This window comes from Nyctereutes procyonoides, unplaced genomic scaffold, assembly GCF_905146905.1.
Source record: "Nyctereutes procyonoides isolate TBG_1078 unplaced genomic scaffold, NYPRO_anot_genome, whole genome shotgun sequence".
In the NCBI taxonomy this organism is placed as follows: domain Eukaryota; kingdom Metazoa; phylum Chordata; class Mammalia; order Carnivora; family Canidae; genus Nyctereutes; species Nyctereutes procyonoides.
Genome location: NW_026575052.1, coordinates 37,056,513 through 37,080,124, shown reverse-complemented (window position 1 = coordinate 37,080,124; position 23,612 = coordinate 37,056,513).

The following is a 23,612-nucleotide window of genomic DNA, read 5'->3' as shown; positions in this document are numbered from 1 at the left end:
TTTAAAAATCTTCCCTTAATCTGCCACATAAACAAATGCTATAAATTCTCGTTAGGGTGTAACCTCAAAATGTCTCCCTATTGTAATCATGAAGATGAAAAATAAACACTTCTCATACTAAAAGATTTTTTTTAAAAAATGCTTTGAAAGTGGTTGAGTTTCCTTGATCATCTAATAGGTTCTGAATTCAGGGTGTTTATGTTCACGAGCTTAATGCTTAGTCATTAAGAGGTTATGTCAGTTCCGTCCCAAACACCATTTAAAGCATCTGCAGCACATTCAAATTGCCACACGTTACAGCCGGTTCTAATCCTTAGGTAACCCCAGAGCAGGCCTCGAGAAAGTCAGCTCCCTATTCTCTGTAATAGTACTTGCTAGCAGTAACTAAGCACATTTCTCACCCTAGAAATCTTATTACATATGTATCTCAGTTAATTCTCACACTAACCCCAGGCAAGGATGGGAGGGGGGAAATCCCCCCCACCCCCTTCCCCCTGCTCCAGCGTGCCAGTAAGAAAGCTGAAGCCCAAAGACATTAAGTAATTTATCCAAGGTCACACAGCTGAACAGTGATGAAATCTAACATCCCTGCTCTTCCTTACTGTTCATTCTAGAAGAGTTCCAGTCATGTGTTCTCATCACATGTTTATAATGGTGTGAGTCTGTCTTCTGAATCGGCTAAAAAAAAAAAGTCTTTGATAACTGAGTATCGCTAGGTGTTCCATTTACTGGAATTAACTTATATAAGGAAAGAAAAAATATTGCAAATCAAAAGTAAGTTATGGAACTAGACTTCAATGATCCTTGTGGTTCCTTATGGGCCTCAGTGAGTCCATGAAACATTCTGAAAGAAAATCATTCTGTTCCTTTTAAGAAATAAGGCTATATTAGAAAGAAGAGTTCACTAGTGAAATCTGCTGGGATCCAGGTTCAAAAAAGAAACACATTCTTCTGGAACCTGGGGGTGGACAATAGAGAAGAATCATTGACCTTGGACCATCTTGACTGAAACTCCCTTCTCTAGGTTCTCACCATCCAGGCTAGCCTGTTCTCCCCACCTCGTCCTGGTCCACAGTCCCCTGGGAGGCTGCCCTGGGGGCATTTGGCTGAGGTGCTCCGTCACCTCATTCACCTCATTCACCTCATTCACCTCATTCACCTCATTCACTGTTTTCTTTCCAAATCCTCTCTGTCCTAAAAGGATTCAGCTCACAAATCGCCTCTCCAATAAAGTGCTCCTTATGGCTTCAGCCAGTGATGATTGCTCCCTCCTCTGAGCTCCTGTGGTACTTATGGTTTGTAAGGATGGTTAGGATCTTTACTTACTATATCATGTGTAAGGCACGTCCTGTGTCTTCTGTGAGACTATAAGGACTTTGAAGGCAGGATCCATGTATTTATTCATTCATATCCACAGTTTGTCACCTGACACAGTCATATCACAATTACTCAGTAAGTACTCCTTGATCTAACTGATCATGTATTTGCCTTAATTCCTTCCTCAGATCCTAATAAGCTTTTTTGAAGCTAAGACGGGGTCTCCTTTAAGTTTGATAATGCTTTACACTAGAGAGATTCAGTGGATATCGAGCAACATTAGATCATGAATTTCCAGTGAGAGTTCAGCCTGCAACCATGCTTCTTAAAATAAGGATTTCCATTTTAGGTAAAACATTATTTCCTTTTTGCAACAATAGTAATGTACGTACACATTGCAAAAAAAATAAAAAGAATTATACCGAAGTTACAATAATAGTTCTCTTTGGTGGCAGGATTGTGAGTAATTATTTTTGTTTGTTTTTCTATACTTTTATGTTAAATGTACTCTTAAATTTCCTACAATGAATAAGCATACTTAAGCAATTAGAATCAATTATGTGAAAAAGTTGAAAAATTTGAGTCAGCTGTTTAACATCAAAAACTTAAGAGGGATGCCTGGGTGGCTTAGTCAGTTGAGGATCCCATTCCTGATCTCAGCGCAGGTCTTGATCTCACAGTCATGAGTTTGAGCCCTGTTGTTGGACTCCATGCTGGGCGTGGAGCCTAAAAAAAGAAAAGAAACAAACAAACAAACAAACTTAAACAGATCTCATTCCCCTCCAGATGTCATTGTCTTTTATTTAGAGAAGCTCAACTTCACAGGGCTCTTTATTTTGTTCAACTACTAATGACACACAACAATTTTCTCTGGAGTACTTTACACATCTCTTTATTGTCCTTTCTCCTTGGTGACTAGTGCCCGGCACCTCTTGAATTCCTTCAAATTTTACTGTGCTAGAGAAAGGAAAGTCAAGTGAATCAAATGTGTCACTTTCAAATTGGACAATTTTGCAAATAGATTACTGATGTAGAGCTGAATATATCAAACACATCAAATGACACTTTTGTCCAAGGCTGCAGGCTTTCCAAGTTGATGAATGCAGCAACTAAAGTTGACACTAAAATGAGTGGGATAATTTTAAAAGCAAAACAAAGATTAAAATAAGAGAAGTGGGCATCCAGAAAATATCAAGAACAAATAAGTTTGCAGTGTTTGTTATTGTCATGGCAAGTTTGCTGTCATTCTTGTTGTGGGTACTATTTATCATTAACCATGATGAATAACATTATTTAACTTTTCTTGCAAAGTGCTCTTCTATCTGTTTTGCTAAGTGTAATTTATATTATCAGAGGAGCAAAGTCAGGGCTAATGTATGTCAGCACAGGCTGTGAAGTACTCATGTGCCCTGTATTTGTAACTTAAATGTCCCACTTTACCAACCAAGTTACAAACTAAGGTCATATTTCTTTTCATGTCTTCCCCCATAGTGACTCCAGGCTCTCAAATGCTGCAGTGAAAGGAGGACAGAACGTTCTGTAGGTTATCCCTCAATCCAAGAAACAGTAACCACTGGGATTCTTTAGACCATTCTTGCATGTTTTACAAATCAGTTCTAGCCGTTGCTTTGGCCTTTTACTCACTCTGGCCTGGAAACCATTCAATACCAGAGCCTTCATGTCTCCTATGTCGTCACAGAATGTACCACCTCATGCTGTGCACTGTGCACAGATCTGAGTATGACCACTGTTCTCTTTGCCTTACAGGCACAGCCAAGATCAGTCAGTGGTGTTGGCCAAAGATAGAGTAAAAGTTTGGCATATATAGAAGTGAGTGCTCAGAATGATCTATTCTTCCATTGCTGTTGTAGCTCCTAATGCTCACAAACCCTAAAGCCAACTTCAGAGTGCCTTGCCTGATCTCAGGTGACTGCAGTGTAATGGTGAGATTGACCCATCTTGTACCCTTCTTTCTACCACCTTTAATGAGAATCTCTAGACCACTTTACCCCATAGTCATAGGTAATGACCTCTAATGCAGATAGTGAAAATGGTCCTTTTCTACCCCAAATTCAAGGCCTATTCTTCTTTTACCAGCATGACTGATGATAGAAATAGCCAGGGCCTTTAGGGGAATCATTCACACCCACTCACAAGTTGAAATCCAACCTCCATGGCTCAGATTGGACTATCACAATACAGACTGCACATTTCCCAAAAGTCTGGGTTGTTCATTCCTAATTAACTCTGTGACAGATACAATGCTACATAGTCACCAGGTTCTACTTCATTTTCCTCTTCTTGGGCAAGCAAGACGATAACATTTCCCAGACTCCCTTGTAGTTAGGCTAGGGACCATCCCTCTAGTCTGGCCAGTGGGCTCTCCATGTGGTCTTCTTGGTTGAGATAGTGAAAAGTGCTTGCACAACACTCCATCTCTCTTTTCCTCTGCCACAGTGGCTGCAGAAATTAAATTTTCCAGATATAAATGACTTGGATGCTTGAGTCACTTTCTGTAAGGGAGTCACCCCGAGAGAGCTAAAGTTACTTTGGAGTTACTTTGGACTTAGTAAAAATTTACTAAGTCCTCCTATTTCATAGTTCATGTGCTGGGCTCAAAAACACATGATATGAGAAGATAGACATGTTTTTGGCCCTCATGATCTTAAGAATTATTTCTTGCTAAAAAGGTTTGAAATTCATCTGATGAGCAACCATAGAACTTAAAGGACTTTAAACAACCATGTACCATGATGCAATACTCTTCTTAGAATAATCTCTGTAAAAGACATGTGAGAAAAATATTTGAGGGGAAAGACTAAAGGCATTAATCCAGGGAAGAACAGTGATGGCCTAAACTAGTGTGGTGGCAGCAAAAATAAGTGGAGATTGGAGGTGCACTGGGCACAGAGAGAAATGGATGCATGTGAGAGGTATAAAGGGCATGCATGCGAAAATTTCAATTCCTATTTAATATTTTTTAAGAAGGCTGCTTTATAGAAGTTCAAATTTATTTTTACAATGTACAAATAATGTTTGTACCAAAAAAGAGATAGCCTGAGGTCCATATTGGCACCCCAGCACTCTCAGCAGCACGAGAACTCAAGTGAGGATTGCTGTTTATGTCCAGTATCATCTTTAAGACACTTCCTTCTTCATAGCTTAGAGAAATCTCAACCCCTGATACAGAAGAGCCTCAAAACTCAAAATGGTGACAAGAACTGCATGCAGGTCTATCAAGAATTGATAAAAGTTATCTTCTTATGTGCTTGGGTGGCTCAATCAGCTGAGCATCTGCCTTCAGTTCAGGTCATGATCCCCAGATCCTGCGATCAAGTCCTACGTCGTCGAGCTCCCTGCTCAGTGGGGAGTCTGCTTCTTCCTTTCACTCTGCTCCTCCCCCTGCTTGTGCTCTCTCACTCTCTCTCTGTGTCAAATAAATAAATAAATAAATAAAATCTTTTTTAAAAATTACAAATTAAAAATAATTTTTAAATCCTATCTCCAATCCTTACACTCTTCTCCCTTGGAAATACGCAACGTGTTTCATAGATTTCTCTGCCAGTAGGGATAGGGGAATGTCAGGGATAAATAGTTGCCCTCCAATGCCATTTCAACATTTCATTTTTATTTTTTTCAAAGATTTTATGTATTTATTCATGAGAGACACAGGAAGAGAGGCAGAGACACAGGCAGAGGGAGAAGCAGGCTCCATGCAAGAAGCCTGATGTGGGGACTCGATCCTGGGAATCCGGGATCACGCCCTGAGCCAAAGGCAGATGCTCAACCACTGAGCCACCTGGGCATCACCCAACATTTCATTTTTATATTGAAGTTTAAAAGTTGACACCAAGGATGCCTGGGTGACTCAGTGGTTGAACGTCTGTCTTCAACTCAGGGCATGATCCTAGGGTCACAGGATCAAGTCCCACATTGGGCTCCCCACAGGGATCCTGCTTCTCCCTCTGCCTGTATCTCTGCCTCTCTCTGTATCTCTCATGAATAAATAAATAAAATCTTTTAAAAATAATAAAAAATAAAAGTTGACACCATTAGGATTTGATAAACTGGAACCCATGTTGACTTTCTATAGGAGGTAAAAGAAGATTTGAGATAATAAATAATATAATCAGTATTGCTACCATTGGATGAGAAAGCCATTTAGAAATAGCATGGTGACCCTTGTTAAATAAACCATGAAAATGTCAAATGTTTCCTAGTACAGAAAAGCCAGGGGTTATGATTTTAAAGTGAAAAGGGTCAAAGTCATGCTAACAAGAAAAATAAGCTTCTCCTTCTAAAACTAAACAGTATGAACGTCAAAAACATCAATGCTAGACTTGGCAGGTTGGGCTGGATTATTAGGAATATTAGTGAGGAAGTTCTTGCTCCTGGGAAGACTAACTTGGAAGCCCAGTGACCTCAACTTATGGGGCAGGGGCCCATGTGGCTGGCAATGAACAAAAGAGGAAGAGATGCCATGTCATCCACTCAAAGCCTGAGACTCTCAAGGGTGTGAAATATAAAGGATGTTGAGTGGACAGGCCTGGACATTCTTCTCTTATGTGGAAGAGGAGTAAAAATTGCTCCAGGAAGGGGCTGGAGGCACCGAACTAGGAAATTCCAAAGAGGGGATGGAAGGAAATAGAGTTGGGGAAAAAGAGCATCCAGAGGCATAGGTCTTTCAGTCCTTCCATTACATAGGACAGGAGGACAGATTCTTGCCACCTCTCCTCCTCCCACATTCTGCTCGGTTTCTGAGACCTTTATGGCCCTTCCAGAAAGCACATTTTATACTTCCATCATGGTGTGAGTTATGTTGATCTGGAAAGCCCTGGCAGTGGCTCTGGAGGACACAGGGCTGGAGGGCACTCCAACTCAATCCAGATCTTTCACTTCATGGCTCGACCAAAAGCTGTGCCTGTCTTTCAGCTCAAAAAGGCAGGAGGTGCTGTCAATCCCATTTATGATAATCATTGACTGAGGGACCTCAAGCCATAGTTGAGGCCTCTCCTCAGAGTTATCCACAGAAGAGTATAAATTGTTTTCTTTTTCAATATAAAGGTAATTAGTAATGACCTTTAAAGTTATTTTTTAACTTCATGCAAAACTCAGTATCTCTCAAATAGTCGACAAGTGGCAAGAGAGAGCAACAGAAAAAATGAGAAAAAGAAATCCACAAGGATATCAGAGTGGATGTTTGGTGGCACTATCACTGACCCTTCTATAGAGAAATGTGGGCTCCTAAGAAATCAGAGTACTCTCCAAGCCCAGCAAATCCTGAGGAAGAGCCATTCAGAAAAAAAAAAAAAGAGAGAGAGAGAAAGAAAGTAAAATTCACTCAAAGTCTTCACGCTGTTCCACTTGCATAGAAAATGGTACAAAGATGAAAACAGAGAAGGCACACGGCAAACCCTAGTAACCTACAGCCCTGCTAAATAGAAAACGCAGAGACTCACCACAGGGCAACTCCATAAAGCCACTCTGGATGCCATTTTGCTAATTGTGTTTGCTATGACACCGAGCACCGCTTAGCTGGGTTCCCAGAGTGTCTCCGTAATGTCAATCACTTGCCAGGAGCGAAAGTGATTTTTATTTGATATCCATACAAAGCAGAAGCAAATGAATTACCATAATGAGAAGCAACATAATGATGTGGAGATGTACAAACTGCCATTGTGTTTAATAACAACAAAGCTTTCCCTTTTGAATTAAATTTGCAGGAAGATTCTTATTGAAGCATCATTGTACTGAAACCAAGTTGTTAAAAAAAAAAAATCCACTCCAAAGTATTTCAGGCCTATGATTACTGGAAAGGTTGTTAGGAGAATTTTTTTCAATTTTTATTCTCAGTAAAATCAACTTAGTTGTAGCACTACACAGCTGCGATTTGTGAAGTAAATGGCAAAGCTAAATGTGCGGAAACCCAACATGTTCCCTGAGCAACAAAGGGATGGAAGGCAAATGTTACAGTATTATTGACAACACTGGTAATGCGTGCATAAGCATCTGCTTCATAAAGGGGAAAAACCTACATTATAAACAAAAGGAGTTTCCAAACAAGGCCTGCCAGCTCAAATTCTGGCTTTGATTTGAATTTTCACTTGTTAGAACAAATATTTCCTCTTTTTACCTTATCTCTCCAAAGGAAAAAAAAAATCTCTAATTTACATTCTGGAAACCTTCCTGTAACTGATTCCTCCTTTTTTGTTTCCTTTCTCAAAAATTATTTCCTACGTTTTTTAATATTTGCCCACTTCCCACCTCTTGATTTTCAGTAATGGATGAAAATACCACTGGATAACATCGCATTAATTGAAACTTGTCTTCATAATTGTTATGAAGGTATTGTCTTCCTCTTAGACTGGGTCTACCATGTGAATGCAATGTGTCCCTCCCTTGCCCCAGCACATCTTTCCAGGGCTACCATTTCTATCCACTTATAGTAGAACATCTAGGTTTATTAGTGTATACACCCAGAGCCAAAACATGGGCTGCATTTGACTATGCCAGACTTGAGCAAAATCTGAAGTGGAATAGTGTAGGACTGAAAATCAGGAGCCTCAGATCCTTCTCATCGTTAAATGTGATGGAGGAGGCAAGGCATCTTTGTGTCAGTTTTCCCAGCTGTAAAATAGGCATAATACTGCATCTGCTCCATTCATATCATAGGAGTGTCTTAAGAATCAAATCCTATTTCAGTATTTTGTAAGCTGTTATTACTGTGTTCATGAGAACCAATGGAAGTCTTTTAGTAAGCCTAAAACATACCTAGAGAATCATATAAAGATCTATATTTTGATTTTTGCCATTTTATCACCCAACAAATATTTATTGAGTTCCTATTTTATGCAAGGCACAATTCTTAGTGCTATGAAAATAAATAAATATATATATCATGATTCCTGCCCTGAAGGAAGTTATAAAGAAAGTGAGAGAAAGGGAATGTCATATAAAAAGACAGGTAGAAATAGAGTCCATACGTATAGTACCAAATGGGAGACAGTAAAACACAGTGATTGAAAGTACAGGCTTAAAAAAAAAAAAAAAGAAAGAAAGTACAGGCTTTAGGGTCACCTGGCTGGTTCAGTCGGTAAAGCATGTGACTCTTGATCTCCAGCCCCATGTTGGGTATAGAGATTACTTTAAAAGAATAAAATCCTTGAAAGTACAGGCTTTGGCATCATACCTTCTGGGTCTGAATCCTGGCTCTATCATTAACTAGCGGTGTGAACTTGGGAAATTTACATAACTTGTCTGTGCTCAGTTTCCTCATCTATAAGATGAGGATAATAATAGTGCCTATCTTAAAAGCTTATTGTGAGGAGTAAATATGTTAATATACCAATAATTCCCAGAACAGTGTCTGCCACATACATAGGACATACTTAATAGTCCTGAACATAAAGACATTTTATGGTACAATAATTGAGATGGGGAGAGAGCACTAAAGACTGTGATCATGAGTGGCTCAGGGGTCCTGATCTAGGAGTTGGAGGTTGGAAGTCTCAGTGGAGGAGGAGGGAAAGGGATGAGGGACTAGACAGGAGAAGCATTCCAGACAGGTCACACGGTCTGCATGAAGGTTCAGAGCCAGGTTTGCGTGAGGCACATTTGAGACAGAACAAAGAGAACCATCAGGGTTTCCAAATAGTAACACTGTCAGGAGAGGGGACTGTTCTAGGTACTCAGGATGGGATAGGAACTAATCTCTGCTTACATCTCCATGGCCAAAACCTGCAGTGTGCCAAGGGGGCCACATTTCAAAGCTGCCTGCAGACTTACCCTTTCTCTACAGACTATTGTTTGAATTTACCTTTAAAGTTTATGTCTATATTTTGAAGGGAAAACAATGCACTTTGATGGAGTTTTTGGTCCTGCAAAGATAAACCTAAATATACTATTTCTGGAACTAGAGTTCTCCACAGTGAGATGCTAAACTGCTTTGCAAAATAATGTTGAGGCCATCCTATCAGGCTTGCATGAAATCCACAGGATTCTACCTGTAGACCCCTAGACATAGAAGGAGGGAAAAAGGGACACAGGGAGAGAATGAGAAACTAGTTAAAAAGTGTGGACACTTCTGCCCCAGGAGAGGGCAGGAATGGAGACTCTCTACCTGGTTCTCAGTCCCTCTGCCTTAAGTGCTCTAAGCATCTCATCACAATAAATGGAATTGTGAAGTTAAACTCAACCTTAAACCCAGAACAGCTACTTCATATGGTGTTCTGCTGAGGGTATGGTAACCTCTTCCAGACTTGATGGGCCAGCCAGGCTCTGCTAGGCTTTCTGACAAAGGTGCTGCTATTGGCAATGTGGCTCTCTGCCAAGTGGTTTCCGAAGTTAATTTCTTATACAGGTTTTTGCCTTCACACTGACTGTAGAACCTGATCCCCAGGAAAGATCCAGCTCTACTATACAAAAGATTGTTTTATTCTGGGTTGAATTTATCCCAGCAGATTATGTTTATGGGAGGGAATATAGGCCTTCTTTAACCGTCTCTTATGGGGACTCACATGCTGTGGCTTGAACTTCAGATAAGGAGGACATCTAAAGTCTGTCTTCGTGAAGGATGGTATTCAGACCCCAGAAAAAAGGTTGCAGACCAGGAGGTGAGGATAGAGACCCAAGGTGGATGCTGTGGGATGTGTTGGCCTCTGGACTCCAGAATAATTCATATCTAGATTTCAAAGTTAAAGAGTTGGGGAGTCTATATTATAATTTCTTCCGTTATCCGTTGCTGTTCAGTGTAGTATTTGTTGTTAATCATGAGCCACAGTCTAAGCTATGCCTTGAGCTAAGTGGCAAATAGTTATGGAAAGGGAGATTGAGAATAGCCTTGAAAAGCCAAAGTGAAAAAGATGAGAATGGGATGCCTGAGTGCCTCAGTTAGTTAAGCGTCCAACTCTTAGTTTTGGCTCAGATCATGATCTCAGGATCATGATCTCATGGTTTGTGAAATTGAGCCCTAAGTCAGCCTCCACACTCAGCAGGGAGTCTGCTTGAAGTTCCTCTCCCTCTGCCCCTCCTCCCTTCACTCTCTCTTTCTCAAATAAATAAATCTTAAAAAAAAAGATTAGAGCATCCATGAGGAAGAGAGCAGCTGATTGGGTCTGGCCCTGGTTGCTGTACCTAATGGTAAAGAAACTTTCCATCAAAAAGATTTTACTTTAGTTAATACCTCTCCTCTGCAAATACGTGTTAAATGGAAGTCACAGTACATTATCCCTGAGCAGAGAAATGAGGGAATCCTCTCAGAAAAGGCAGGACTAGCCCTTGAGAAATGCCAGTAGGAAGCCTTTCAGGACCACCCAGCACACCCCAGTGTGTCCCCTCTGACTGTATGGGGCACTCTTTCTTGAAACCACCATTTTATTTCTGGGAAGAAAGAACCAAAATGAGAGACACTGAATGACAGGATTTGGTTGCTGACAGGATGACTGTAGAGAAAACCAGAGAACCTTCCCGCTTCCTATTTTGTTTCCTTATCCATCCTCCCTACTCCTTCTCAGTGAAATCTGTCATTATTTCCCAGCTCAGATTTCACATGTCAACAAAAAAATTAGAACTGCTTTATAAACACTGGTCCTACCATGCCAGGCAATTGGCAAGAAGTTACAAGAGTATGCAGTCTCTACTTGCTTTTTATTGCAGAACAGCACATTCCTGGAGACCATGTCATAAAGTGGATCATTGAAAAGCAAATTACATTTTCCCACAGGAACAGTGTTATAATTAGAGGCTGTATTCCTGACAAAGGACTTGGCTTCATGTAAATAGTAGACAGGAACAAAAATATTTCACAAAAGCAAAGATTCAGGAACTATAAATCCTTATAACAGTTTAAAATAATAAAACTTTCTCCAAGTATTAGAAACCAGGCAGGATCAGAGGGAGTACACGTTGATTATTCAGGGACTCCAATGTATAATAAAGTATACATTAAAATATAACTACTATGTCATAAATTTAGAACCTGAAACTAACTTTAATACAGTCATTACTCACTTAATTAACAATGGGGAGGCTGTGAAGTACTGTGGTGAAAATGCTGCATTGTGCATGAGGGGCTCTCACCTGCAGGCTTGCCCTCTAGAATGTGAGCTCTGCGAGGCAAGAGCCTGAACCTGCACGTGTGGGTAGGGAGAGGCTGCACAGAGCCTGGCTCAGAAGCGTTTTTACAACGAACGGTCCAGGTTTGGGTTATGGCTTGGAGTAAGTAAATCACCATCTCTGGGCTCTTGTCACTTCATCTATAAAACAAAGACACTGAACTTAGAGTCTCTCATGTCCCTAGGAACTCCACAACTCTACGACTGCCATTTTGCTATCTTAGAATTCACAGGAGTTTCTGGGGGGGGTCCACTATTACTTTGGTGAATATCAATATGAAACTACAATATCCATCCCCTTGAGTGGTCCCCACCCACATTCTGAGCTTGGTCATGTGAATGGCTTTGGTCACTGGGATTTTAGCAAGCAAGATACTAGCAGAGGCTTAATAAGTTTTTGCACATTGGGGCTTGTACCTTGGAATACTCTGTCTTAGAACCCAGTTACCATAATGTGACGATCTCAAGACCCATGGAGAGGCCACATGGAGAAGAACCACCATGTGGCTGAGCTCCCAGCCAACCACCAGCACCAAGTGCTAGTCATGAGAGTAAACATCTGAACGTTACAGCCCGACTGAGCCCCTAATGACAGCAGCTCCAGCTGATATCATATAGAGCAGAAAACCTCCCAACTGAACTCAGTCAACCCATAGAATCATGAAAGACAATAAAACAATTGTAATTTTAAAATACCAAATTTTGGAATGGAACTATACACTGATAGCTAAATGAATCTCCAGCACATGACTTAAATGGCTTTGGGCACTTGTAAAAATGCCCCATCCAAGGGAGAGTGAGTAATGTCTATTTTCCTCATGTGAATTCTCCTATACTGGGAAACATTCAAAATATTCCAATTATAGACTGGAAATACAGTAGGAGTATTCAGTAGGTACTTGTTGTAGATCAAGATGTTTCCTCTTCCCGAAAAAAATATTTTTCCTCTTTACCTTCTCTCAAGAAAGTAGAGTTGTTCAAATGCACAATCACATAAAGGTCACAAGGAAATGATATGAGCCATTCAGTCATTCTACTTGACACTTTGTTGACAGCTCTCAGAGCATTCCCTCTCAATTGATCATCCGTAAAAACAATTATCAAGCAAAGCAGAGACTTTAAAATAAGACTATGTCAGGTTGTGCGGTAGAGCCGTAATCTGCCTTTTCATACCAAAGATGCTGTTGGCCTTCAGAGCTGGGGAGAAGTGGGCAGATTCGTAGGAGACAGAACGTTTTCTCCAAGTAAAGGGATGAGACCCCCCAACCTTCCTCTAGGAGATTCACAGTTACTGATCAGGGGTGCCCCCGATAGGACAAGGAGACCACAGAAATAAGGACAGCATGTGGAGATAGCGAGAGACTGAGGCATGGTCCCATGCTCTGCATGAAGTAGACAAGCCAAAGGAAGAGTGATTCTGGACTTATATTGAGCTCTGGGGAAGCAGCTGTGTGGGCGAATTAAAAAAAAAAGTCCTTCAAGCCGGACCACTTGTTCAACTTAAATATCTCTGACCAGTCATGAATAAAGGGTGGAAGATGGTTTTGCCCCAGACCTTAAAGCACCTGCATGGGAGTGGGACCATGCTGGTGCTTGACACACCAGCCACTTTCCTCAGACACTGCCATACCATCCTCCCAGGACCAATGAAGCCTTTGGACTTGCCAGGTTTTGCTGTGTCACCAGGTGTGCAGCTTGGGGACGCATTAACCCAAGCAGAAACAAGTTTCCCAATGGCAGTGACAACATGCTCTCACTCTTAGGAGCCATGCCTGAACTGTGGATCCAGCAGCAAGAGAGACCTTTAGGACACCTCAGCTCCTAACGATTATCCCAGGAGGATAGAACTTGGGAGGCCACGCATTCAGATATGAGAGGTGGCTCAAGCCATGTCATTGGAATCCTAAAAAGAGATATATACGGTTCTTTTTTTTTTTTTAAGATTTTATTTATTCATGAGAGACCCAAAGAGAGAGGCAGAGACACAAGCAGAGTGAGAAGCAGGCTCCCTTCGGGGACTCGATCCCAGGATCACCACCTGAGCCACCCAGGTGCCCCACGACTTACCACACTTTTAAGCTGGTGAAGTAAGCTGTGTGCATGTGGGACCCTTCAAAACACCTCCCAGAGCATCCAGAATGGGCATAAGAAGCATATAATCTGTAACAAATGCTTCCATGCACCAGGCCCTATTCTAGATTTTTACATATGTTTTGCATTCAATTCTCACATGTAATTATGAGGTGAGTATTTCACAGAAGGAGCTGGGGCACGGGAAGTAACATAACCTTCTCTGGGTTACAGGGCCAGTAAGTGGTAAAGCCAGAATTCAGCCCCAGACGTGCTGAATTACGGGCTGGGGCTGCGAGGCCACACTCGCTGCCTTCCCACCACCTTGCTGCTCTGCCGCTCAGACTCTTGGAGGGAGGTCACTGGGGAGCCTCGCGAGGACCCCAGGGGTGGGAGAAGGTGACAGGTGGCAGCAGTGATCTGGGGACATGCTCTCTGTTTTGGTCACTTGTAATTTAATTAGTATACTCAAGAATCCTACCAAGTGAAGGCAAATCTGTTTTTAAACCCCAACGCAACGTAAGACTGCAAACCACCTGCCAACACCCCACTAGAGCTTGTCTGGTTCCGCAAGGGAGGTGGCATGGGTGCTTCAGGAGTAGGGTCCCGCCGTGCGGGCGAAGCTCAGACCTCCAGCTCCGGTTCCTCGGGGCCTGGCTCGTGGGCCTGGAACTCCTGCAGCTCCCCGCGTGCCTCGGGCTCTGCACACCTCCCGTTATTATCAGTTAGTGGCCATATTTGCGACCGATAAAGCCCTTCGCATCTGCAAATCCTTTTCTTTGGGTGTTTGTGCTTGGCTGGTCTTTACAGCCACAGCTCCGTTTGCACTGACATCACCTTCCTGGGATGATTCCTATGGGTTAAATTATTTGCTTATGGCAATTGCAGAGATACGTGTTAGAGAATGCAAGATGAGCAATAACGAGGAAAGAGAGGAAGGGCCCCACTGCCTATTTAGGGGAGTCGGGTAAAAGCTCAGAAAACCTGCAGCTTGATTTTATTTGTTGCTATTTACGATCCAACAAGTAATATTATTAATGATGCCATTTGACAATTTATAGCTCCTTTTCAGCTCCGGAGATCCCGAGGGGTTTTACAAACTCTCTGTGTGTGGCTTCACTGTTTTTCATGTAGCCATTCCTCATCCTCCTTTCTCAAGGAGCCTTTTAGTAACAGCAGAGGCAATGACCGTGGCAATCATCAGCGAGAAAGCCAAAATCTAGGTATTAACAGTCCCCCCTCCCCCGCCCCGCCAGCTCTGCCCAGTGTTAGAAAGGGGCTGGTTTTGCCCCCCTCGATACATTGCATTTTCTCAGCAGCAGAGGGTGGTGGTGGCTCAGCATGCAAGGGTGAGGGTTGAGTCCCCGCTGGTTTGCACCGCCAGGGACGATTAGAGCAAAATGAAACTGCAGACATCACCAGGCGAAAGGCGGCAAAGAATCCCAGCTAGAAATCTTAAGATTTGCTCCAGTTATGTTAGAATGAAATATAGATTTTAATGCCCTGACGACACTAAAACTGTAATGCCAACTCTAAGAATGTGAAACAAAAGAAATACAGGGTAAGATCCTAAAGCCTGAGACTCAGGAAATGAGTGGAAGGATGAAATAGAAACCCCCGGACATGTGTGGTGTGAAAGCAGGAAAGTCTCAAGGCTAACAGCTGCATTAGTAACTCTGAGCAAGCATCAAATTCTTAAGTCCCCAAGCCCCCAGCCCCAGAAGCCCAAGTACCTTGCTGAGAACATGCTGTCTTTGGGGCCTGTTTTCCACTTGTTATTAAGCCCAGCTCTCTGCAGACCCAGAATCCAATTCTTGAGAATCGTGATCATCTGCTTGAATTAAAAGGAGATTTTTACTTACCTGGAAATTTGAAAGGCTGTATTCAGTACTAGTTATTGCTAGCGGCCAGAGAAGTTCAATAAATAGGGGTTTCTTAATCCATTCTTCCCCCTTAAAAAACAATGATTTAGAATCTACATAGTTTGGTTGTACTGTACTTTATTCTTTAATTTATCTTTTAATGATTTTAATTATTTAACAAATACGTCTATGGCTCTTACCATATGCCAGACATGGTTTTAAGTACTGAACAGTATCACTCATTCAGTTCTCGTAATAACCCTAAGGTACTTCTGCTTTACAGAAGAAGAAATTTACAGATGAGGAAATGGAGGCACAGAGAGGTTAAATAACTTGCCTGAGGTCACACAGCATGAGTGGTAAAGCCAAGAATCAAACTTTGGGAGTCTTGCTCAAATCCATTTTTATCCCTGTGCTCTGCTGCTTCCCTTATGTGGGCAAAATTGTGTGTGCAAATTCTGAAAGGCAGTTTTCAGTGAGCACCCAGGAAACTTTATCAAACCTAATAAGGACAATGAAAACTTATATTAAGAAAAGGGATGTGACTGGTTATATTTTTATAGATTGCTCCCATGAAAATCTTATTTTTTAAATCTGATGTTATTAACCTTAAATTCTAAGACCTTTTTCCCCTAAAGGAAGGAGCCATGCATTCATTAGTGGCACTTCATTTTGTCTTCTCTAACTGCTTTGTAACTTCAAAGAAGAGACAGTTGGTGGAGATAGGAAGGATTTGACATACACAGGAAGATGGAGCGGAGTGATGAGTAAGAGTACTGAAATCCTGGCCTTGCCACTTATTATTCATGTAATTTTGAACGAAGGACCTAATCTTTCTGTGCCTCTATTTTGTGATTTGTAAGATGGGAGTGATAATATTACCTGCCTCCTAGGTGGTTGTGAGAATTGAAATAATATATATAAAATACATGTGGTGCCTGGCACATAGTGAACACCCACAAAAAATTGGGAAATTGGGTAGTGGGATGTGATGAGAACTAAATAGAAGACCTGAAACTGATAGAGCCAGTTCCCCTTTGGTTGAGTTCTCTGGGGGATGGTAGGGGTGGAGCCTGCGTCCCTGAAGGCAGCTGGAAGGCCTGACCGGCTTGAGATGCCACCTAAGCCACCTGCAGGTCACTGTCCTGAGATCCCCACCCGCCACCCGCCCCCTCCGAGGACCCACTTCCGCCGGGCCAACCCCACTCGCTTCCCTGTGCACCCTGCGCACCCCACTCAGGACACACTTAGCCCTGGCCACCAGCGGTGGAGATGCTGCTCAGGCTGCCAGGCAGGCAGTTGGAGGCCCCACTGGGGCGGTCTGAACAAGGGGAAGGGAGTGGAGTTTGGATAGAAATCAGCCAGTGGAACCCAGGTATCTGGGAGAAGTGGCACCTACGCAGTCTTGCGGGCTCACTGTACTGTGTACAGTGTATAGTACTATACTATATAGTACTATAGTATATAGTACAGTATAATACACTGTACTGTGTATTCTTCTGGGGAGGGGCCTACAGATTCCAGCCTGAGACTCACACCCTGAAGATCGCTGTTTCTGTTATTAGCTGTTAATCCTTTTCTTTTGCTTATGATTACATACACAACGTGTGCTTGTGGGAGGGATGTTGTGAAATGATATAGTAATATGGTGAAAGCCTTTCTTTACCCCGTTGCTTTATCACAGTCCCCATGGGGGAGAAAAAGCCCCAGTTAACAGTATGGAGACTTCCTTATCATTCCAGACTTTTATGTACTTCTGGGCATGTGCACACCGCCCCCCAACCCAGTGCTCTCCTTTTACAAAAAAAAAAGTGGGGGGGGGGGCGGCAGGGGAGGCAGGAAGGACCATACTGTTTACAGTCTTCAAAACATGTCACATACACCTTTCCAAGATAGAGCACATAACTCATTTTTACCAGCTACATATTCTTTCATTGTATAGAGTTCCAAATTTTATTTAAACCATTGCCCCAGTGATAGTCATTTTGGTTTTTGGTGTTTGTCATTGATTGGTTTGGGTTTTTTTTTTTTTTTTTTTTTTTTTGCCACGTCTCTCAGTGTGCCTATGAAAATCCTTATGCATGTGTACAGGTATTTCTGCAAGAAAGGTTCTTAGAATCCCAACTGCTGGGTCATAACATGTATGTATTTGTAAAATGTTAATATATGTTCCAAACTGAGGTAAAGCCTTTTCTAGATAAAATGCAAATTCTTGTACTGATTGCTATGATTGTTGTGATTAAAACTTTTTTTTTTAAACTCATGATTTGGAGAGCACAATATCAAGATACAACATTAAGCAAACCATTTCCATAATTAAAGCTTAGAAGATAAATCAAAGAAAGACAAGGGGTGCCTGAGTGGCTCAGTTGGTTAAGTGTCTGCCTTCAGCTCAGGTCCTGATCCCAGGGTCCTGGGATGGGATGGAGCCAAGTTGGTTCCCCGCTCAGCAGGGATTCTGCTTCTCCCCCTCCCTCTGCCTCTTCCCCTGCTTGTGCTCTCTCACTCACTCTCTCTCAAATGAATAAATAAAAAATCGTTTAAAAAAGGCAAGATGAATCCGTTCTAAAATCCTTTGCTCACTAATGGTATGTACTGGAACCTCTTCGTTGCCTGATATTTCCCTGCAGTGGTTCCCACAGTTATTCTAAAAAGTCTGAGTGATCCCCAGACCAACTTGAGCCAGAATCTTCGGGGGGGTGTAGCTTGAATTTTCAGATGTTTCCATATGATTCTGAAATATGGTGAGATTGAGAACTACAGGTACAATCCTTGCTATTTATGCAATTTCTGAAATTTTAACAAAAAAGTAATTCAACCATCAGTGGCACTGCAATTATTAAAGAATATTAAATTGCAGTTGTAAATGTAGATTTTGTGGCTTTTAAATGGATAGACTTTATTAAAAAGATATACAACTTCAAATACTTTTTATTTTCTTGAATTATTCATCATGTAAAAGTCAGTGGTTCACAACTAGGATAAAAGTATTTGTAACAGGCAGATGTATGATTCTACAGAAACCAAACAATAGAATAAGTTGGAATGTTGAAAGAAGAAAGAAGAACAGATGGAGCCACGCAGGGTTAATGCATAGAGTGTGAATCAAATAGAAGTGTCCGAAGCTTAAAACCATGGAAAAAATGTTTTGGAAGGGCCAGGGCTCTCTGAGCTTCCATTTTAAAGAATAGACGGGTGCTGCCCAATAAGAGGCAGATAACAAGCCTTGGTAAATGATGATTATCATGACAACAGTGAATTCATATCAGAAGGGATGAACAAATAACAAGAGATATCAGCCCAGAAGGAGGTCAGGCCAGCAGCCAGCGCCACTTCTTGTCAAAAGCCAGCAATGATTCATAACATCATAAAAGGTGATTGCAGAACAGGGGCTTGTGAGACCGTCACAGGATTGAAATTCAGTCAGTCCCTCTTCCGCGTGGAGTGTGAGTGATACGTCCTTTTTATCCCTCTCTCCCTGGAATCTCTGTGCCACATGAAAAGTCAGCTATTCTACACCAGCAAGGAAGATTATCTGCCAGCCTGTGAGCTTTAATTGCCTCTTTTCCTCATAGATAGTGAGCACTCCATATTGCAGGTCAGATAACTCTCTAGCCTGATATGCCATATCCACTGATGCCTAAGTGATTTGGTATTTTCAGTTTTCTGATTTGGTTATAAAAACCATCTTCCAGGCCTGGGTGGCTCAGCAGGTTAAATGTCTGCTTTTGGTTCAGGTCGTGATCTTGGGGTCCTGGGATCGAGCCCCACGTTTGGGCTCCCTGCTCAGCAAGGAGTCTCCTTCTCCCTCTCCCTCTGCTTTTCTTGCTTGTGCTCTCTCACTCTCTTTCTGTTTCAAATAAATAAAAATCTTTTTAAAAAAATGAAAAAAAAAAACCCTCTTCCAAGCCCTCCTAACATTGGTTTGAGACTTAGAAAATGGATCAGGTAAAAGCCCACAGATGGAGTCAAGCACGTTTTGAAGAGTAGAACAACACTTAGAACCCTGCAACTAGAAAACAGCAATCAGGACCAGGAACTGTGGGACAATCCCATGGGTTTCAGCATTCCTGCCTCTGGTCAGGGCCAAGCCTTGGAGCTTCCAAGAAGAAACAGATGAGCCCCAACAAACTAATCAAAGACTCTTCATTCAATCTAATCTGAAGAATTCACCCAAAACCAGATAAAGAACTGCATGTGATAGTAAATAAAGCAAAACAAAAAGAGAAACCTCCAACTATGACTTTCCAGTACCTTTAAGACAGTGATGGGAGGGGCACCTGGGTGGCTCAGTAGGTTAAGCATCTGACTCTTAGTTTTGGCTCAGGACATGAGCAGGGTTGTGAGGTGGAGCCCGGGTGGGGCTGCGTGCTGGCCGTGGAGTCCGCTTGAGCTTCTCCCTTTCCCTCCCTCGGCCCTCCCACCCTGCACTTTCAAGTAAATAAATGAATCTTTAAAAAAAAAAAAAAAAAGACAGTGATGGGACGCCCTCATTAGGAGACAGAGTACTTGGGGACACCTGGGTGGCTCAGCAGTTGAGCATCTGCCTTTGGCTCAGAGCATGACCTCGGAGTCCCGGGATCAAGTCCCACATCAGGCTCCCTGCAGGGAGCCTGCTTCTCCCTCTGCCTGTGTCTCTGTCTCTGTGTGTTTCTCAGGAATAAATAAAATTTTAGGGAAAAAAAAAAGGAGACAGCATACTCCCACTTAAGTCTGCATCAAATGTGTGTAGCGTAGCAGCCTTGCTCTCACGACACCCATTATAATCCTAATTGTGAAATCATATTTGTTTTTTCCTTTGAAAGTTGTTAAAAATCTCATGGGCCATTGAGCACATCTTAAAACAATATTCAGGTTCACTTCATTTTTTCAGTAAATATATATCACTTTAAAAGGATCACAGAAGCAGAATAAGAAGAGGACAAGAATGGGCTAATGCTTGAACAAAAGCTTGGGAATTCCTGAATTAGGAAAAGTAAGGTCCTGTTTCAGAAAGTACTAAGGTTAGGTTCCCTCCAAAGATGATTTATGTAGAAGGATACAGGGAGAAGGAAATACAGAGAGCAGAGCTGCACAGGGACCTGCTCTGGAAAGAAAGGAGGTGACTAGCAGAAGGCAGAAACGTGTTATGGAAGAAGTGGAGAGAGCTTTGAAGGTAAAAACAGCGCTGACTCTGATACATAAGGCAGGAAGGAGCCCACAGCACACTCGCGGTTAGAATCCACTTTAGCATTTACTAAGGAATAGAGAAAAGAAAACTGGGCAGGGAAATGTCCCACAATGTACATCCTAGACAACTTAGCTTTGCTATTTTAGTATTGATTTTTAGTTTTTATTCCAAGACACTTTGACGTCTTTGGGAACAGGGGGCGGCGGGGCGGGGGGGGGGGGGAGGTTGCTACTGGGGAATTAAAGTAACAATCAGACAAAAAATGTTAAGCACACACCAACAGTGATGTGTCTGTCCCCTAACTGTTGCCCCTCGCTGCTTGAGCCACGAGGCCACTAGAGCGCCTACACTTCTTTGCTTGGAAAACAGTCCCACGAGAACAGCAGATCTTGATTCTTTTTTTTTTTTTTTTTAATTGTTGTTCCTCTTACTGGACTAACCATAAGACTGGTTTTTATGTTTACAGACCTTTGGATCTGGACTTACTTTGCAGTCCTCTTCTCTCAGTTTCCACACCAGGAGCCTGGGCCACCTTTCAGGGAAGAGCCCACCTAGTAAGTGCACCCCTTTCTGACTCTCAGGCTAGATTCTCATTCAGATTTCATAGGTGAATTTTGAAGATAATTAGCATATGAGTTGGTGGAAAGAATGGGAATGGAGAAGAAGACAAAGCACTTCTGAATCTTCCCCTTCCGGCAATAGCAGCTCCCAGACATTGACAAAGATCTACTGTCTCTCTGGGTGCTGGGTGGGGAGGAAGAGAGCGGCTGCTAATCCCTGACCTGGAGGTAGGTCAACCAAGATGCAGAGGGGAAATGCCTGGGCAGAGGACTTAATCCCTCACCTTGTGTTTGTTGCCTTTTCTGGTTCCTTTTATTTCAGGACGGTGGGTCCCACACGTTGATCCCTAACTACAGGCGTCCCTAACATAGCCAGCCAGCTTTTCATGGGGAAAGACACAAGAGGGACTAACAATGATTTCAGCCTTTCCCTCTAAGTGAACATTCTTTTTTTCCCTCCCCTTCTGCATTATCGTGCTACGGTACTTTAAACTTCTCCCATCATTAAGCCTTCTGAGTGAAATATTGAACTGATTAATGTGGCATTTTCCACTAAACTGTTTCAGGAAATGTTGCACCTTACCAGTGGGATGCTTTTGAATAATGTAATCTCCTTAGTATAATTAAAACTAAGTTCTGAAGTTAGTACCTTTTCTCCCTGGAGACACTCATCAAAATGTCAAGTGTTCCTTCTAGTAGAACTGCAATCCCATAATACAAACAAATATATTACCCATTGCTCCTTACTAGCAAGAAGCCCTTGATGCATTTTTTTTTGTCACTTCATTTCTGAATCTGAGCAAGCGGTGTAAGAAATAATGCTTACCAGAAGCTGCAGTGACCCGAGTACCCAGGGTGGTGTTCTGTGCTAGCTGCCTGATTTGCATTTACTGATATTTCTTGTTTGTCTTCAAGAGATGAACTTTTTGTTGCTGTGTTGTTATTTATGTACAGAGAACAGTGTAGATCTAAAAGTCATAGGTTTTTCTTAGGGCTTTCACGGAGTTTAAAAGCGGAAAAGTCAGAGACGCACGCCCTCTTCTGGCTGAAAAGCATTTAGCAGAAGGATCATGCAAACCTACGGGGTTTTCAGGGAGCCTTTGAACACTGTTTGATATGCAGTGCATTATAAATGAATAATCAGAATTATTGACAAGGTTGGCAGCATTCTTCCCTCTAAGGACAGGGTAAGGTCTGACCTCAGAGAGTTGATCCCAGCCACCTGGCTTTTAAGAAAAGCTCTGGAGTATGTAGATGGACCATTACCCAGGTGAGCAAGAAGGTAAGGAAAGAGATGCTGTCAAGAGTCCTATCCTTCTCTGAAACAAATATTAAATCCAGACAAGGGTAAGTTTATTCTCCAGGTTAGGAAGACTTCTTTCTGAGCAGATAGCTGAGAGGAGCCAGCATTTCTTGCTAATTATCAGCTTTCTGTAGAAGAATCTGAAAGAGCTTCAAAGGTTTCCAAATGGCAGCCTGTTATTTTCTGATGAGTATAACTACTCTAATATTTGCTTCCTCGAGATCATCTTAGAATCTCTGAGAGCCCACCCCACCTCTGAGGAGCCCGTGCCCAAATAAGGTGGCCCTGCCAGTCTCCATCTGGGAAGGAGGTGGAAGGAAGTGACAAAGGAAAGCGCAGACTCTCAGAGACAGAAGGAGCCCAGCAGGACTTTGAAAAAGAAATATTCAGTGCTGGAACGTGCTTCTTACCAAATAGTGTTTTTATTCTCTAGAAAACATGCTTCTTTCCAGCATGGAAGGCCAGGCTGGCTGCCACTTCTCTTTTCTTTGCCAGCCAACTAGTCATTAGCAAACAATGAGTGACAGGAAGACTGCAAAGGAAGAAGGAAGTGGGCATGCAACAGCACAGGGGAATTATGAGAAGAGTGTCAATGAGGAGAAATTATTCAAGTATCAGGCTGGATGCTGTTCTCTTCCCTGGGAGCTTCAGGGTGAAGAGGAAGGTGAGGCTAGCAGAGCTGAGGAGGGCTGGCTCCTGGCCACACAGCTGGGGATGTGCGTACCTGGGGCTGTGTGCCCCTGAGTGTGCACACACCCGTCGCAGTGGGTGGAGGAGATTCTTTTCTGTACCTAGCCAATGATAGAAATGCTTGGAGCAAAGAATTCCAGAAAACAGTTTTCATCTGAGTGAAAGCTCTTTGGATGGCAAATATTAGAAATCCTCTTCAACCTAATGAAACAACAGGAATTTATTGGAAAGAATCCTAGAGTGTCTCATAGGCTCCAAGGGCAACAGTGACAACGTGGGCTGAGCTGCTGGTGTATCTGGAGCTGTGAACGAAAAAGCAGCGAAGAAGCCAGGCAGCCACTCTTGCTGCCCATGTAGCTCTGTTCCCCAGCACCACGTGGTGTCTCATCTTTCTGCTGGCTTTTTCTGGACTTTTTCCTTCTCTCTTTCATCTCTGCTTCATGTTTCTATGTCCAAGCCCCATGGACCATGGCCCTGGAGTTTATGTGTCCTCCATTCAAATGACCCATAAAACTGAATAACGTATTG